This window comes from Gopherus flavomarginatus, chromosome 4 (genome assembly GCF_025201925.1).
Source record: "Gopherus flavomarginatus isolate rGopFla2 chromosome 4, rGopFla2.mat.asm, whole genome shotgun sequence".
Lineage (NCBI taxonomy): Eukaryota > Metazoa > Chordata > Testudines > Testudinidae > Gopherus > Gopherus flavomarginatus.
In genome coordinates, this window is record NC_066620.1 from 165,257,908 (window position 1) to 165,276,137 (window position 18,230).

Genomic DNA, 18,230 nt, shown 5'->3' on the forward strand with positions numbered 1-18,230 from the left:
TGATAAAGTAATGTGTCAATAACCACTTCTATTAGAAGACTCTGGTCCACCAAAAAAGTACTAGATGTTTAGCAATTACATCAATATTTAAAGACTAACATCAGGAACTAGGTTAGCTTTAAAAACTGATTAGAAGGTAATAAATCCTGACTGGAATGAGTGGAAACATCACTCTAGCCTAGGGCAAATTAACCAACTGGCAAATATATCTGTGCCTACTGTCCCTGGTCCCTGGTTCAAGATCATGTGATGATATCACAATGATCTCCTTACTTAGTCTTCAAGGAGCAGACTGCCTCACAGAAAAACATGCTCCTCAAGAAATTAATGGACCAGGTGTCCCCTCCTTCCCATAATACAGAGCAGTCACTCCAGCTTAGGTAAGCACAATGGGTGCTTTGTTTCTGTTTGAGTGGACCAGAGAAACAGAGAACTCCTCAGCCTGGAGTTATCTCTTCGGGTGGGCTAGAAAGCCTACAACATCTTTCGTCACTGGTCACCAACCAAACTGAGGCATCCCTCCTTCCTTACTTCATTCTTTTAGTGGGCCCAAGCAGAGGAGGTCTGAAGCCCATTGTTATATTGGTTTATCTTCAATGGACAGGCCATAGAGAAGGGGGCTAATGGTCAGTGACTACTTACACCCAAGCTCCTCAATGCATCCATTGAACTTAGGCATGCTCATGGTCTTCTTGCCTGTCAAGGGGGCTCAGCTCATCATTTTGGTTTTTTAAACAATCACAGCTGTCTTTTATTTTAGGAGACAATTGTGTCCTCACAAATTAAACATATCTTCCCCCAAACTTAAAATTCTTTATGATGTTGACAGTTCAGTAATTCACATGATAGGTGAGGGGGACAGAGAAGGGTACTTGACTAGTCACAGCTGGGACTCTGCTCCAAAATCCTGCCAAGGGAGGCAGAGGATATTGTCTGCCCACCTCCTTTGCCATCTAACCATAAATTTTACAAAATAGCTGTGGTTTCCTAAGTCCATGTACATTGCTGCATAGCAAGAAGCCCGTGATGAGGCTTCTTTTGCAAACATGAATGTGAGGTGCCGAGATCCTCCTTCCAACAAGTTGCAGTTAATATGCACAGGGGTGGCTTGTTACTCACCTTCAGCTCTCAATTATCTGTCATTGTTTCTCACACAGACTTGATTTCCTGTAACACCAGTGCCCGTCTTGGGGTCAGAGCTGTCCTTAAGATCTGTGGGATTCAATTCTGCTAGGAGGTAAAGGGAGGATGGAAATCAGGCCCTGGATAACCTGCTCCTCTGGCCCTCAACTCTCCAGGTCTTGCTGTGTAAAGGGAACCCTAGGCCTTTTCGTTCTGTGTTTGTACAGCACCTTGCCCAGTGGGGCCCTGGTCCATGGCTAGGACACCTGGGTACTATGCTAATGCAAATAATAAATAACTAGAGAGCTACACACTTTGCTTCTGTTGGACAAGCCTTACACCCAGTGCAAAAGAGCAGCATTTGAAGCTGCTGTCTGTGATATGTGCAGGCAACAGTAGGGAGTGCCATAAAGATCCATTTGCCTGCAATGAGCAGGAGGTGTCATGGGGAGTGGTAACAGAAATCAGGAGGAGACCAGGACAGCAGTGTCATGATGGGTGACAGATACTCCAGGCCCTGCATTCAGAGCTTCTCTGTCCTTTAGCCTTCAGTTTCTTGTTAATCCTGGCTCCCATCCCCTCATCACCTGACCTGAGAAGTCACACCAGAACACAATCTCATGCACACATGTGCACCTGCATGCAGAGCCCTTCTTCCAGAATCAATATTTATGGAGGCTGAGCTGACAAACAGAGGGTTCATTATAAAGAGTTCCCCCTCACACTCTAGGTCCCTGTTTTCACTCTGAATCTCCATTCCCTCATTCCTGGCCCCTGCTTCCACATACACATCCAATTCCCCCTTCTAGTTCCCTGTTTTCCCTCATCAAGAATACTCCCATCTCTTTCCTCTGGGTCCTGCTTCCCTCATCACAACTGCACCATCTCTCCATGTCCCTGCTGCTTAGCCCCAACTCGGGAACCTCGCTTACAGGCCCCCGATACTCATGCTTCCCCCATCTCTCCATCTCTGCATTGCTATTGCTTCTCCATACCCACTGCTTCCCTACACTCTACTATGTCCACCAAGTACCCGCTTCTCCCCTTACAAACCATTCATGTAAGGCTCTCTTCTTTCTGGTAGAGTACAGGCTTGTCAATATTCCTTCCCCACCCTGAACTTTAGGGTACAGATGTGGGGACCTGCAGGGACACTTCTAAGCTTAATTACTAGCTTAGATCTGGTATCGCTGCCACTATCCAGAATTTTCAGTGTCTGGATCACTCCCTTTTCCCCAAAGCCTTCCCTTCCCTGGGTAGCCTTGAGAGACTCCTTCACCAATTCCCTGGTGAGTCCAGATCCAATCCCTTGGATCTTAAAACAAGGAGAAATTAACCATCACCCCTCCTTTCTCTCACCAGTCCCTGGTGTCATGAACAGATAGTCAAGGGTTAATGTCTCTTTTACCTATAAAGGGTTAAGAAGCTCACTAAACCTGGCTGACACCTGACCAGAGGACCAATAGGGGGACAAGATACTTTCAAATCTTGGTGGAGGGAGGTCTTTGTTTGTGCTTTTTGTTTTTTTATTGTTCACTCTTGGGACTGAGAGGGACAGGACATCAATCCAGACTCTCCAAATCTTTCTGAATCACTCTTTCATGTTTCAAACTTGTAAGTAATTAGCCAGGCAAGGCGTGTTAGTCTTATGTTTGTTTTCTCAACTTGTAAATGTTTCTTTTTGCTGGAAGGATTTTACCTCTGTTTGCTGTAACTTTGAACCTAAGGCTGCCTGGGGAACCTTCTGGTTTATAGGAATCTGATGACCCTGTAAAGCATTTTTCATCCTGATTTTACAGAGATAATTTTTACCTTTTCTTTCTTTAATTAAAAACTTTCTTTTTAAAGAAGCTGATTGATTTTTCCTTGTTCTAAGATCCAAGGGGATTGGATCTGGACTATTGGTGGGGGGGAAAGGAAGGGGATGGTTAATTTCTCCGTGTTTTAAGATCCAAGGGGTTTGGATCTGTGTTCACCAGGGAATTGGTGAAGTCCCTCAAGGCAACCCAGGGAGGGGAAAGTTTTGGGGGGACAGAAAGTGCCCCAAACACTGCAATTCCGGGTGGTGGCAGTGTTACCAGATGTAAGCTAGTAATTAGGCTTAGAAGTGTACATGTAGGTCCCCACAATTGTACCCTAAAGGTCAAAGTGTGGGAAAAAACCTTGACACCTGGTGAGTCCAGATCCAATCCTCTTGGATCTAAAAACAAGGAAAAATCAATCAAGTATTAAGAAAAAGACTTTTAATTAAAGAAAAGAAAGGTAAAAGAAAACCCTCTGGGAAAGATTAGCATACCAGCTACTCTCACAGATAACAGATTCAAAACACAGAAGATGTTCCCCTGGGCACAAATTTAGTTACACAAAAAAATACCCGATTTGATTCTACCTATAATTGCATAAGACAGGTTACAAAGAAATAAATATAAACCTATTTATTCCTTTCTAAAACATACTACTCTGATAAGAGGCTGGTTCCTTGATCTTTTTCACTCCGGCTGAAACTGAAACTCTAAACAAAGAGTAAAAATTCCCTCCTTCCATTTGAAACATCTTGTTCCCCTATTGGTTCCTCTGGTCAGGTGTTAGCTAGGCTAGATGAACTTTTTAACCCTTTACAGGTAAAAAAGGCATTAACCCTTAACCATCTGTTTATGACAAGGCTATAGAAAGCTAAGCTGCTGTCTCTAATGTATACAGGCAGTAGCACGGAGTGCAAAGAGATTCCTCTGATTGCACCATGAGGCAGTCTGTAGGTCTGCTTTTCTTTCAGATCAGACTTTTTTCCAGTTTTCACACAAGTAAGATACTGACCATTGACGCTTGTAACATTCCCTGAAAATGGTGATGTTCAAAAGTAATCATGTTACTCACACAGACAGAGAAATGTCATGAAGCTGAGTTTACGGCTTCACTGCCCTTGGCCAGTAATGATAGGTCACCACATCTCCTTTTGGGGTTCTTCCTTCCACCCAAGCAGAAGGATTTGGGGAACAGCGAGCCATATGGCCAACCTCACATGCTTAGTTAGGTCCTAAAAATCACGAGATTAAAAATAATAACAATACACTTGGGGTTCTTATTTCTCTTCTGGTTTCTCAGCTTGTAGTTACACTCACCTAATGTTTTCAAGGTGTTCTCTGAAACCATCAGGGCTAGAATTTATTTATTTTTAATGAAAGCTGAGAGTCTCTTGCAATCTCTTCATTCCAGCAATTTGGAACAGCCAATATTGTGAGACTTGTGATAAAATTACAAGAGTTGGCAATTTGGGAGAAACTTTGTGGGTCTTGGGGAAAGGTGTGAACAGGGAAGTCGGCTCCATGGGGGTTTTTGTTCCCCAATCTGTAGAGCAGTGTGTCTTTGGGGATACCATGCTCTACCTCCTCAAGCAGTGCATTCTGTCTTTGGGGTGCTGTCTTCCTATCTGTCCAATAGACTCTGTGGTTTCCCCCTCTTTCCTTGCATGTGGGGGTTGTCGTACTGTCTGCAATGGCTCACGACTGTGAGTACCAATCTCAGGTCAGGTTGTCAGAAAACAGAGTAGATACCCAGACAGGTGGTATGTTCTATAATTGGATTTCATCAAGCCAATCACAAATAGGAACTCCTGGATCACTATACCAGTCTTACCATGGAGTCACAAAACTCCCCTTGGGCTCTCCAGCCACTCTTGCAACCCAGAAAAACTAGGCTTTGTGATACTGGTCAAATATCCATCAAATATCCATCGTATATCCACCATCATATTCACCAAATATCACATCACACTTTGTGTCCCCCCTCTACAGAAACGATGTGGACAAATTGGAGAGAGTCCAGCGGAGGGCAACAAAAATGATTTAGGAGTCTGGGTCACATGACTCATGAGGAGAGGCTGAGGGAACTGGGCTTATTTAGTCTGCAGAAGAGAAGAGTGAGAGGGGATTTGATAGCAGCCTTTAACTACCTTAAGGGGGTTCCAAAGAGGATGGAGCTAGGCTGTTCTCAGTGGTGGCAGATGACAGAACAAGGAGCAATGGTCTCAAGTTGCAGTTGGGGAGGTCTAGGTTGAATATTAGGGGAAAAAAATCTATTTCACTTGGAGGATGGTGAAGCACTGGAATGGGTTACATACAGAGGTGGTGGAATCTCCATCCTTAGAGGTTTTTAAGTCCCGATGTGGTGAATGATATATATATGGCATCAAGTTTATAGCTTTTGTACTATTCTCCTGAACTTGTATGTAACTTTTGTGAAGCTCCAGGGACATCCTGAATTTACAAACCAGTCCAATAGCCACCAAACAATTGAAGAATACATTGGTATGAAATTTCAGAGCCCTGTGGATCAGCTCTGAATGTCTGTAGAAGGGACGATGAATAAATTTTATGTTGTCAAACCTACTTACCTGAGCTGATGAGAAAACTTTTTTCATAAGAGTGCATGACTGTGGAATGAAATGGGGTATAATGACAAGGAGATGCACACCAAAGACATTAAAAACTCTGGCTAAAGTAGCAGGTCCCTTCAGTTATCATGCCATATGAAGGATACAAGATTGCAGTCATAGCACTGTAATGAGAATGGATTTAGCTAGTGCCATTTCTCATTTTCATTACCGTCATTTTCATGAGAATGGATTAATATTGTGCTATTTTGTATTCTCATGGCAATTTTTGTCACAAGAAAAGAATCATGCCTTGCCATCTTCTATTCTTGTTAATTTTTATCATGAAAACAGGACACCAAAATTTTAATGACCGATAGAGTACATATACGTCTATAAACCTTTCACAGAACTAGAGACTTCAAAATGTTAAATGTTATGGGTTTTTATTGTTTAGTCATTCCACCTTTCTTTACCTGGTGGTTATTCAAGCTTTAACAGAGAAGATAAGAATGGTCTGCCAATCAAAGCAAAGAAAATGAAAAAGGCTGGATAGTAAATGCTGCTACTCTGTTTTGTAGAATATATGAGGCATTTAATTTGTGATATCTATGGCAGAGTTTGTGTAAAAAAAAAAAAAGGAAGCAACCCAACAAAATTCCATATAACAACTATGGAAAAGGATGGATATAGCACGCTGTGACTACTTAGATTATCCAAAAATGTATCTTCAAGCTATCCTTAAATATGTTGTGTACCTAGGAATACTTCCTTAAATTATGAGGATAATTGTGGCACCTTAAAGACTAACAAATTTATTTGGGCATAAGCTTTTGTGGGCTAAAACCCACTTCATCAGATGAATGCAGTGGAAAATACAGTAGGAATATATATATACACAGATTATTAAATTATGTTGACAGCGAAATCAGATGAGATGGATCACCTAATTCAGATCTTTACTATTTTAATAGGGTTTTTCTTCTGATACCTGATTTAGAAACCCACCTGAATTACCTGATCTATCTGGTGAATGGGTAGTAGAGTACTGTGGCTCAAAAAACCTTCAATACCAACTGGTAAGGGGTTATAAGAATATCCAGATCCTGGTATCCTCATTGTGGTTCACCAAAGATTGTCATGTGAGATCTTAAATGAAAGACAGGGTCACGCTGCTCATGAATATTGTTGGGAATTGCCTACATAGTTACTATGGAAGGAATTATGTATGTGTACTGAAAATAAACTTTAAAGGCTATGTCAATGTGGAGTGACAAGAGGGTTTTCTGTCAGAGAAAGGATGTTTATTCATCTGTCTCCTTGTCATGTAAATTAAGCATTGTAAGTTAATACAACAGAATTTTTTACATACAAAGTCAATGGGTGGAGTAGGATGCAAAATCTTCAGGGAGACAGCACACCGGAGAATAAACCACAGAGGGTTATCCTGGCTCTGGAGACAATGAACTTTGGGGATATAAGGAGAAGGCAAGAAGACATCCCTTTATCCTGCACCTAGGAAGTTCATGGACAGTGTGTTTATATTCATGAAAGCAGGATCTCTGGCTACCTTGGTAGCCAAAAGACTTTGGGTGAGATAAATTTATTGAGACAAGAGGTTAGCCTCTTAAGTGTAGTCTCTAGAAAGCCTGTTTAATTTTGTTTTGTATGTAACCTCTTGTTTCTATTCTCTTTACTCGCTGTCTCTTAAATCTTGAATTTTTGATAATAAACTTATAGTTGTTTTCTCAGTGCTGTAGTATTAAGCAAAACTCTGATCCTGAATTGCATCACACAAGCAGGTGTGTGCATTGTTAAATTGGGGACAGCAGACCTAGTATGTCTGTGTCTGTTCACCGGAGAAGGAGCGGCACACTACAGAGAAAAGCTTGGAAGGAACTCAAAGACTGGAGTGCACTTACTGTTCACCTGAAAGGCAAAGTAAGGCCTGGCACAGGTCAAATAAGATGGTTTGAGCGGCTAACAGGCTGGAGGTGTTGGGGACCTGACAACAAACTAAGTACAAGGAAATCCTTCTTTTACTGGAGGCGGAAGGAAGTACGATAACAAGGTGACCCACAGTCCTGAGTATTCTCAGAACCATTGCAAATACTGAATATGATCTACCCTTTGAATCTAATTATTTCTAATTCAAATCAATGCAGTCCTAAACTCTGTGAAATTTATAGCCATTTATGTTCTGTGCTAAATACGTTGAGAGAGAGTCACTATAGAAACAGTGCATTGGCAGGTGCCACCAGCTCTTTTCTTTATGTCTTTGCAGATGAGTTTAAAAAATTGTGAAGGAAAATTTACCAAGGTTTCCATATTAACCTTTTTTCTTATTTCAACAGAGTCACTGTTTAAAATTATTGCCTGGATATAGAGAATACTTTCCCAGGGGTCTGTCTTGTGGTTCTTGCCCACAAGATCAGGGTCTAACTGATAGTTATATTTGGGGTCAGGAAGGAATTTTTCCTCAGATCAAATTGGCAGAGATTCTAAAGGTTTTTCTCTTTTTTCTTTAGCATGGGGTATGGGTCACTTGCTGGTTTGAACTAGAGTAAATGGAGGAGTCTCTGTGACTTGAAGTCTTTAAATCAAGATTACAGGACTTTCATAGCTCAGCCAGAGATTATGGGCCTATTACAGGAAGGGGTGGGTCAGGTTCTGTGGCCTGCAGTGTGTAGGAGGTCACACTAGACCATCATGATGGTTCCCCCTGGCCTTAAGATCTAGGAGTCTCTTCACAAAAGGTAGCTCAAGATAGTCTTCTGAGTTGTCCACCAACAATGTGAAGCTAATAGTTTGAACTCTCTTATAACATGGTGAGAATTGTATTTGAATCTTGCTAGCAGTTAAATACAAAGCATGCATATTTCATTTCCCTGTAGGTATAGCTTTCAGGTACTACACATACTGCTCCACCCTGAGTGCTTGCAATGCACTTTACCCCTGTTACCCACAAAGGCCCTTCTAGATGTTGCCTTCTTCCTATTGTCTTTCTGGTTTCTGGGCATCGTATTGCACTTTTTCATTTCTGGCATCATCTTGTTGTGCCTCTTGTCTTAACATTTTTTCTCAGATCTGGACCTTAGCGTCCAAAATATGGGTGTTAGCATGAAAACCTCCAAGCTTAGTTACCAGCTTGGACCTGATAACGCTGCCACCAGCCAGGGATTTATACAGTGCCTAGCTCACTGTGGTCTCCCCAAAACCTTCCCTGGGGGACCCCCACACTCAGATTCCTTGAGTCTCACAACAAAGGGGAATAAACCATTTCCCTTCCCCCTCCTCCCCTCCAGGTGTTCCCTCCCTGGGTTCCTGGAGAGATATACAGAAGCAAGCTCCGTGAATCTAAACAGAGGGACTCCACCCTCCCTGTTTCCAGTCCTGGAAACACAAGTACCGAGAGAGCTAATCTCTCTCCCCCCCCCCTCACCCAGAGGGTATGCAAAGTCAGGCTTAGTAAATCTAACACAAAAAGATTTTCCACCGGACTTTTTCCTCCCACCAATTCCCTGGTGAGCTGCAGACTCAATTCCCTGGAGTCTCCACTAAAGAAAAACTCCAACAGGTCTTAAAAAGAAAGGTTTATAAAAAGAAAGAAAAATACATTAAAAATAGTCTCTGTATAAGGTGAAAATATACAGGGTCAATTGCTTAAGAAAAAAAAGTGAATAAACAGCCTTATCCAAAAAGAATACAATTCAAAACACTCCAGCAACTACACACATGTAAATACAAAAAAACAATATAACCCTATTGTCTTACTATCTTTGTACTTACAACTTGGAAACAGAAGATTAGAAAGCTGGAGATAGAGAAATCACTCTCAGAGCCGAGAGGGCACAGACACAGGACAAAGAACAAAGAACTCACAATCAAAACTTCCCTCCACCCAGATTTGAAAAAGTCTTGTTTTCTGATTGGTCCTCTGGTCAGGTGTTTCAGGTTACTCCTTTCCAGGTGAAAGAGACATTAACCCTTAGCTATCTGTTTATGACACCTCTGGAATTCCATACAGTAACTTTCTTTTTGCACTGTGGGATTCCAAAATGTCATCTGAAGCAAATTTCAGTTATTTACTTTGCACTCAAACAATTTAATAAAAAGAAATATCACTTGAACAAATCTACACTTTTGGGATATTCACTGCCTTGGTACTCTCTAGAGAGTCAATTAATCTGCACATCATGTGCATGGCTCCTGACGGATCTGAAATCCAATTAATGGGGAATAAACTCTTTTTCAAGACATCTGCTTATTTTTTATCACTTTTTATAGCTTTCAGCCTTAGCTTCCAACTACTCACTAATTAGCAGCTATACTGTTATCAAGCATCCATTAGCAACACAATCCTTGTTCCTGATTATGGACTACATTCTGATACCCTTTTTAGTGTTGAGTAGTACTGTTTTCAGACCAGAACTCCAATAGTTTTCAGTGGGATGGCTTGTAGAGTAAGGATTTGAGAATCTGGTTCTGTGGCATTGTAGCTACTTTCTGATACTGGCTTGATTCCCATATTTAAATAGTATAAAAATAAGTCATTTTGTTTATTTGAGGCATTATAATTTGGTCCAAGTAACTAATCCTATAGCTGTCTACTAATTGCTGCCAGAGATACCTTTTTCATTATTTTAAATTAATTATCTCAGAATAAGTATAATGTGATTCTACACCAAGTGAACAAGTCCAGTCTTCTACAGAACAGCCAGTTCTCTGGTCCTTCAGGTGGTTGGATGCTCAGTCAATATCTTCAGGTTTATTTTCTTGTTTACCCAGGAAAGAGGTCAAATAACTTTGGTGGAAAACAATCTTTTTAGACATACAGTCATTAGTGGATATGACATCCAATAATGTTGTATCTCGAAAGCCCATAACTCAACAGGATTTCAGTGGCTCCAGAATAAAGGCTCACTCTGCAAACATTACCAGATAGTCTTCCCACCAGGCTTAGTGCCATTGAAGTCAATGGTTCTAAGCACTATGGGCCTGATCCAATGCTCACTGAAGTCAATGGAAGAACTCCTTTCACTTCAACGGGCCATGAATCAGATCCTGCGATGTGCATTAAATAGTTGTGAGATATTTCTTCTTAAAAAAAAAGAAGATGGGAGGCTTGTTCTGCATTTAAAATATCTTCACTTAAGATGGGCCAAGTTTTCATGATCCTTTATTTATAGTCCATTCTAGGATTGTGAGAAAGAATTTTAGGTTTGTCTTGAAATGTGGAAAACTAGGAAAACAAATATTTGTCTTTCAGTTTAGATAAATAACATGAGGAAAATATAAAATTTATTGTACAATATGATTAGTATTTTTATCCAATATGCAATAAACCTTATAAGTCCTTATAAAGCCTTTGTTGCTATGTAAGTGTATATATTGCAGTATTATTTATTAAAATATAGAGATTAAAATATGTTTTAATAATAAAGGGATATATAATGTAGTGTTTCATTTGTTGAACAGTATAAGCTTTCCTTGCATTTTAGAGCCCTAAAACTCGCTGACCTGTGAAGTATAGTCTAATAAGAAGATTCAAGTCTGAGAATGCAGAACCAGTCATTATAACAATGAATAAGTCCCCTATGTAGTATTCAATAGGCAAAAGGTTACATTAAGACACCTACTGCCTAAAGGGCACTGCCAAGTACTTATATTTAAACTGTGATCATTCTTTATTCTGTCTAAAACTCTTAAAGTTTAAATGTAATATCTCTTTCCTTACTAGTTCTGACCTTTCACATACATTTCATCAATCCATCACCATTTAGAAACCCACAGTGTTTCTTTGTTTGACAAAGGTAACTTCCTGTGATTTCATTGATCCCCACAGATTTAAGGGAAAAGGTTTTATTAGTTAATTGAGCTGCTTCTGCTGGTTGGTTGGCTGCTCTGCATGAGCAAAACAATTGCAGGATTATGAATTAATGCTGCCAAATTGTGTTTTGGACACCTAAGGCCCAGACTTGCAGTCACTGGAAACTGTGCCAGAAGTTCCTGGATATAATGGAAGTAGGAACAGAAACTCATACTGATGAGTTTTTAATCATTACTTTAAAAATGTTATTAATTTTTTTTTAAATTGAATAGATCTGAAAGTAATGCAAAATTACAACTTATTTGGACATATTTCCCTGATATTGATCATAAAAAGCTATACATTATTCCCTAAGTATAAAATCTAAACACAGCATTTGTGTAACAGAAAATCTCCTTCAAACATCTGAAGAATGAATCTGAAATTTCTTAAGAAGAAAAAATATTTAGAATTTGAAGTATGTCCCCAACAGATTATAATAGTTTTTAAAATAGATCAGACTTCAAGGCCTCAACTTTTTGGCTGTGTTCCTGCTTTTTAAGAGCTAGAAAAGCCCTGAATATTAGTTAATTGTGGTGGAAAATGTATTAATAATTGGGTTGTGCTGCATAAGGCTATTATAACAGCTGGTAACTTAGTGTGTGTATGCATAAAATAACATTAACCCCAACAAATTATTTACCCTTGTAGCACTATAACTGAGTATACATTTTTGTCTGTTGTTCCGTTACATCAGGGGTCGACAACCTCTGGCATCGGCTCGCCAGGGTAAGAACCCTGGCGGACCGGGACAGTTTGTTTACCTGCTACGTCCACAGGTTTGGCCGATCGCAACTCCCACTGGCCACGGTTCACTGCTCCATGCCAATGGGGGCTGTGGGAAGCAGCACAGGCTGAGGGATGTGCTGGCTGCAGCTTCCTGCTTCCCCCGTTGGCCTGGAGCAGCTAACCGCGGCCAGTGGAAGCCGCGATATGCTGAACCCTCCAGATGCGGCAGGTAAACAAATTGGCCCAACCTGCCAGGGTCATTACCTTGGTGAGTCATGTGCCAGAGGTTGCCGACTCCTGCGTTACATGATGATTTTGAATACATTTTATATGAATCAACCATATGTTTAGACTACAATGCAAGCAAGTCTATTTTCATAAAATGAAAATAAAACTTTAAAGAGATCACCAAATGTTCACCCTTCTGGACGAGATGCAACTTTGATGGGTCCAGGAGCAATGGAGACACTTTCTGGGACTAGCACTGAGACTGGGAAGATATCTTAACTGGGAGTAGCTGAGGCAGTGTTCCATGTGTCCCTTCTCATTTCCTTTATATCTCTTATCTCTCAACCTCCTTTCACTATGTGGGAATTCCTTCTTTGCTCCTCCTTTCCCATTTGGGAGGAGGAAGGAGAGGAAGAAAGCCAGATGCTGCTTTTGAGTACTGGGCTCCAGCACCTGTCCTGTTCACAGCTGCTGCCACCATTAGAGAGGAGGGAGTAGTGCTGGGGCCAGGTGATTGGCTCCCCTTTCAGTGGTGTCATGTTATGGGGATTGATACAGTTTCTGCTTAGACAGGGTAGCCATTGTGGATTCCCTTTTTCAGCTCTACTCTTCCTAGCCTTAATCTATTTGCCGGGATGCCAGGGAGCTAGACTGATCACCAGTTTTGGACTCTGGAAGAGATTTTTCCCATAATGTAAACTTGGAAAACTGTGAATGTATTTTTTTTTCCCCATCTACCTGGTACACAGAAGGTCTGGTTTGGGGGTTTAGGTTACAACTGCTGCAACTATGACAAGGTCCATTATGGTTGGCTGGTTAGAAAGTGTCCCACTGAGGACTATCTAACCCAATGGTGATCTCCCTTAACTCCCATACATTAAGAACATAGTTTTCAGTATAGATATAGCTCCTTAAATACTATATGTACATACATTTCACAGTTATTATGATTACTGGGGGCAACTGGCTTTCGGAAGTCATATGCCACCCTTTATGGAATTATTATGAATATAACCAACCCAGTGGATCCCTGTAAAACACCCTCAGTGTCAAACAAAAATATTAAAGTTTGGAGCTTGATGGAGATTATCTGTTAGAAAGATATTCAATCCTGATTTTAGAAAAAATGCCATTGGTGGAGAATCCACCATGAATCTTCGTAAATTGTTCCAATGGTTAATAACAATCACCATTAAAAATATCAACCCTATTTCTATTTTGAATCACTTAATTTCAACTTCCAGCCATTGGATAATGTTGTATCTTTCTCTGCTTGACTGAAAAGTCCATTATCAAATATTTGCTCCCTGTATAGCTATTTAGACTGTAATCAAGTCACCCCTTAACTATCTCTGTGTTAAATTAAATCGATTAAGTTTCTTGAGTCTATCACTATAAGGCATGTTTTCTAATCCTTTAATCAATCCCATGGCTCTTCTCTAAACTCTTTTCAATGTATCCACATCCTTCTTGAACTTAAACATAATTGCCAACTTTCATGCGATAAACAAGCACCCCAACTTTCACAATAAGCCAAAAATCAAGTTAATCTCATTTAAAAACAAGGCCAAAACAACCCAATCACCTAAGAACCCCAACACTCTATGTGACTAGATCCCCCTGGCATGCAGACTGGAACTGTGGTGGGCCCGCTGTGCACCCGTGACTCTCTCTCCCTCTTGCCCCTGCTTGCCTCCCCCTTTGCCCCTGCTTGCCAGGAGCCGATCAAAAAAAAAAAGAAACAGCAGCTATAGTAAGCAACAAGCTACAAGCCAAAAACTAGCCAACAAGCAACTCACAAGCCAATTAAGCCAAAAACAAGCCCAATTTCTGCATTTTATCCCAGGTTTCGCATGTCTGCTGTGGAAACCAAAACTGTTCACAGTATCCCAGCAGCAGTAACGCAAGTGCCAAATGCAGAGGTAAAATAACCTCATACTCCTACTAAAGATCCCTAGTTTATGCATTCAATCATATTAGCCCTTTTGGCCACAGTCCCACATTGGAAATTCACATGATCTATTTTTCCCAACTACAGAACAGTAATATTTATTAACCATTTCTGCCTTTTTGACATTATGGATCATTCTATCATTTACATCTAGTAAGGGATCAATACAGTTCTTATGATTATTATTTTTCCTACTATACTTAAAAACTCATTGTTATTGTCCTTATGCAAGCCTGCAAGCCACAGATTTTTCCTTGCGTCTCTTCACTTCTCTTATCAATTTTCTACATATCTTAGTTTCTAATTTATGTTCATTACTATCAACTTACACTTTCTTTCCCCATTTGTGTGTGTGTGTGGAGAGAGAGCGAGCGAGAGAGCGAGAGCACTGTCTTCACTTTTTCTCTAACCCAGGACTATTTAAAAAAAAAGTAATATAGTCCTCTTTCTCAATTGTGGGATTGCAGCTTTTTAGACATCCAATATATTTTCTGAAACAATTGCCAATTATAATTCATATTTTTTTCTAATTATATTCTTCATTCCAGCTGATTTATCTCAATTACTTTCACGTTAGTGATAATGGACCTTTTAAAGTGCCGTGTGTGTATGTACATATGTGTGTGTGTGTATATATATATATATCATGTCTTGATCACATTTATAATGCACAAAAAGTCCTATGATTTATAACACAGTAATCAGGACTTTTTGTGCATTATAAATGTGACCAACACATGATCACTTGAACCTAAACTGCCATTTAATTTTAGTTCTGTGATCAATTCCTATTTATGAAAGCAGCAAAGAATCCTGTGGCACCTTATAGACTAACAGACGTTTTGGAGCATGAGCTTTCGTGGGTGAATACCCACTTCCTCAGATGCATGTAGTGGAAATTCCTATTTATCTGTCAAGACAAGGACTAATATAGAATTTCCCTGTGCTGGATGCAACATTGTTTGAGTTAGGAAATTGTCATCTGTAATATTCAGAAGTTCCAAGGATGCTTTTAGTACTGGCAGCATGAGATCTCAGCATATGTCACCCAAATTAACATCCACCATGATCACACAGCATTTTTTCCTGCATATCATCAGTATGGAATCTGTCATCCTGTTCCTTAATGTGATTTAGTTGTCTGTAGCAGCCACAGTCTAATGCCCCATCTTGAGAAAAAGCAGCTTCTCATAGAAACACTGTGTTTGAGGGAGGCACGGTGTCTCCAGGTGGGACTATGGGAAGCATACACGGCGGAAACTGCCAGTATCATCTTCTCATTCTTGTATTCTGGGTATGGACGGCTCTAGCTTTTTTGCCACCCCAAGCATGGCAGACAGGCTGCCTTAGGTGACGCGCCTGCAGGAGGACCCCAGTCCCGCAGATTTTGGCAGCTTGTTCACCAGTCCACCTGTCCCTGTGGCTTCATCGTACCCGCTGCTGAATTGCCGTCAAATCCGCGGGACTGGCGGACCTCCCACAGGCAGGCTGCCGAAGGCTGCCTGTCTGCCACCCTTGAAGGGACCAGGACAGCACCCCCCATGGCTTGCCACCCTAGGCATGCATATGGAGTGCTGGTGCCTGGAGCTGCCGCTGGTTCTGGGAGTGCAAGGACCCTGTGCACAAAGCAGTGAGAATTCTTGGTGCATTCTTACAGGGTCAAGCAAAATCTAGTCCTCAGTTTAGTTGAATTTACCCTGTAAAGACCACACTGTCTCTTCCTTACTCTAGTGTATAAGTACTAGATTCAGCAATCTGAGTACTAAACAAGAACCGCACTTTCATATTCAACATGAAATATGTTGCAGCATGACTGCATTGCTACCATTGTTCATCCTTTCCTTCTTGTTTCTTTGCTTAAAATATTCTGTAGTTCGAATAACAGACCACTTTCCCTGTTGCCCTTCTCCATCTTCTGTATCTTCCTTGTTTTAGGACCTTCTCATTACTGTTCTCTTGAAATTCCAGAATCTTTGCTACCAGGCTTTTTTCGAACCCTGTCTTTTGAAATCAGCCTGGAAATCAGATATTTACTTAACAAATGATTTATCATTGCTTGTTATTAATTTCCAATCTGAGGGTAGCTGTCAATAACCTAGTCCCAGATTTGGACCTTAGCGTCCAAAATATGGGGGTTAGCATTAAAACCTCCAAGCTTAGTTACCAGCTTGGACCTGGTAAGCTGCCACCACCCAAAAAATTAGAGTGTTTTGGGGCACTCTGGTCCCCACAAAAACCTTCCCTGGGGACCCCAAGACCCAAATCCCTTGAGTCTCACAACAAAGGGAAATAAATCTTTTCCCTTCCCCCCTCCAGGTGCTCCTGGAGAGATACACAGAAGCAACCTCCGTGAATCTAAGCAGAGGGAGTCCACCCTCTCTAATTCCAGTCCTGGAACAAAAAGCACTTCCCTCTTCACCCAGAGGGAATGCAAAGTCAGGCTAGTAAATCTAACACACCCAGATTTCCCCCCTGACTTCTTCCTCCCACCAATTCCTTGGTAAGCTGCAGACTCAATTTCCTGAAGTTTCCCACTAAAGAAAAACTCCAACAGGTCTTAAAAGAAAGCTTTATATAAAAAGAAAGAAAAATACATAAAAATGGTCTCTCTGTATTAAGGTGACAAATACAGGGTCATTTGCTTAAAAGACTATTGAATAAACAGCCTTATTAAAAAAGAATACAATTCAAAGCACTCCAGCAACTATAGACATGTAAATACAAAAGAAAAAAAAACCATATAACTCACTATTTGATCTCTTTGTACTTACAATGGGAAACAGAAGATTAGAAAAGCAGGAAATAGAAAAATCCTTCTCTAGTTGAGAGAGATTCAGGCAGAAGACAAAGAACTCAGACACAAACTTCCCTCCACCCAGAGTTGAAAAAATCCTGTTTTCTGATTGGTCCTCTGGTCAGGTGCTTCAGGTTACTTTTTTTCCAGGTGAAAGAGACATTAACCCTTACCTATCTGTTTATGACACGCCCCCCAAATTGCAGACAGTGGGGAAGCTCACTGGCGGCGATTTCCTCCTAGAACTTTAAACTAAACAGATTACTACAACACATGCACCTTTACATATACCACTATGTGTATAACTAACAGATGTCTACATTTTAAGAACACTTTTTAACTACTGAATTCTGGGAAACTCTCACGGGAGAGTGCATCAGCTACTGTGTTAGAAGCTCCTGTGATGTGCTGAATTTCAAAATCAAAATCTTGGAGAGCTAAACTCCAACGAAGAAGTTTCTTGTTGTTCCCTTTGGCAGTATGAAGCCACTTTAGTGCAGCATGGTCAGTTTGTAGTTGGAACCGCCGTTCCCAAACATATGGGCGTAGCTTTTCCAGGGCGTACACAATGGCATAGCATTCCTTGTCACTGACTGACCAGTGACTTTCCCTCTCAGACAGTTTCTTGCTGAGAAACACGACAGGATGGAAGTTGTGATCTGTTGCTTCCTGCATGAGCACTGCTCCTATACCACGCTCAGATACATCCGTGGTTACTAGGAATGGCTTGTCAAAATCCGGGGCCCTGAGTACAGGGTGAGACATGAGCGTCGCCTTAAGCTGGGTAAAGGCCTTTTGACACTCATCAGTCCACTTAACTGCATTTGGCTGGGTCTTTTTGGTCAGGTCGGTCAGTGGGGCAGCGATTTGGCTGTAGTGTGGTACAAATCGCCTGTAATACCCGGCCAAGCCTAAGAAGGATTGGACCTGTTTCTTTGACCTTGGGATAGGCCACCTTTGGATAGCATCCACCTTGGCCTGTAGGGGGTTTTTGGTTCCTCGACCCACCTGGTGCCCCAGGTAAGTCACTCTGTTTTGGCCTATTTGACACTTTTTGGCCTTAACAGTTAGTCCGGCCTGCCTGATGCGCTCAAAGACCTTTTCCAGGTGTAGTAGGTGTTCGGGCCAGGAGTCTGAAAAAATGGCCACATCATCGAGGTAGGCAATT

At 41.1% G+C, this 18,230-nt stretch overlaps 1 protein-coding gene across 1 annotated transcript in view; it reads left to right on the forward strand.

The window, feature by feature from the left end:
* The window catches only part of LOC127049621 (uncharacterized), a 1,817,862-nt gene that overhangs the window by 696,411 nt on the left and 1,103,221 nt on the right, over positions 1 to 18,230 (forward strand). The window lies entirely within an intron of this gene.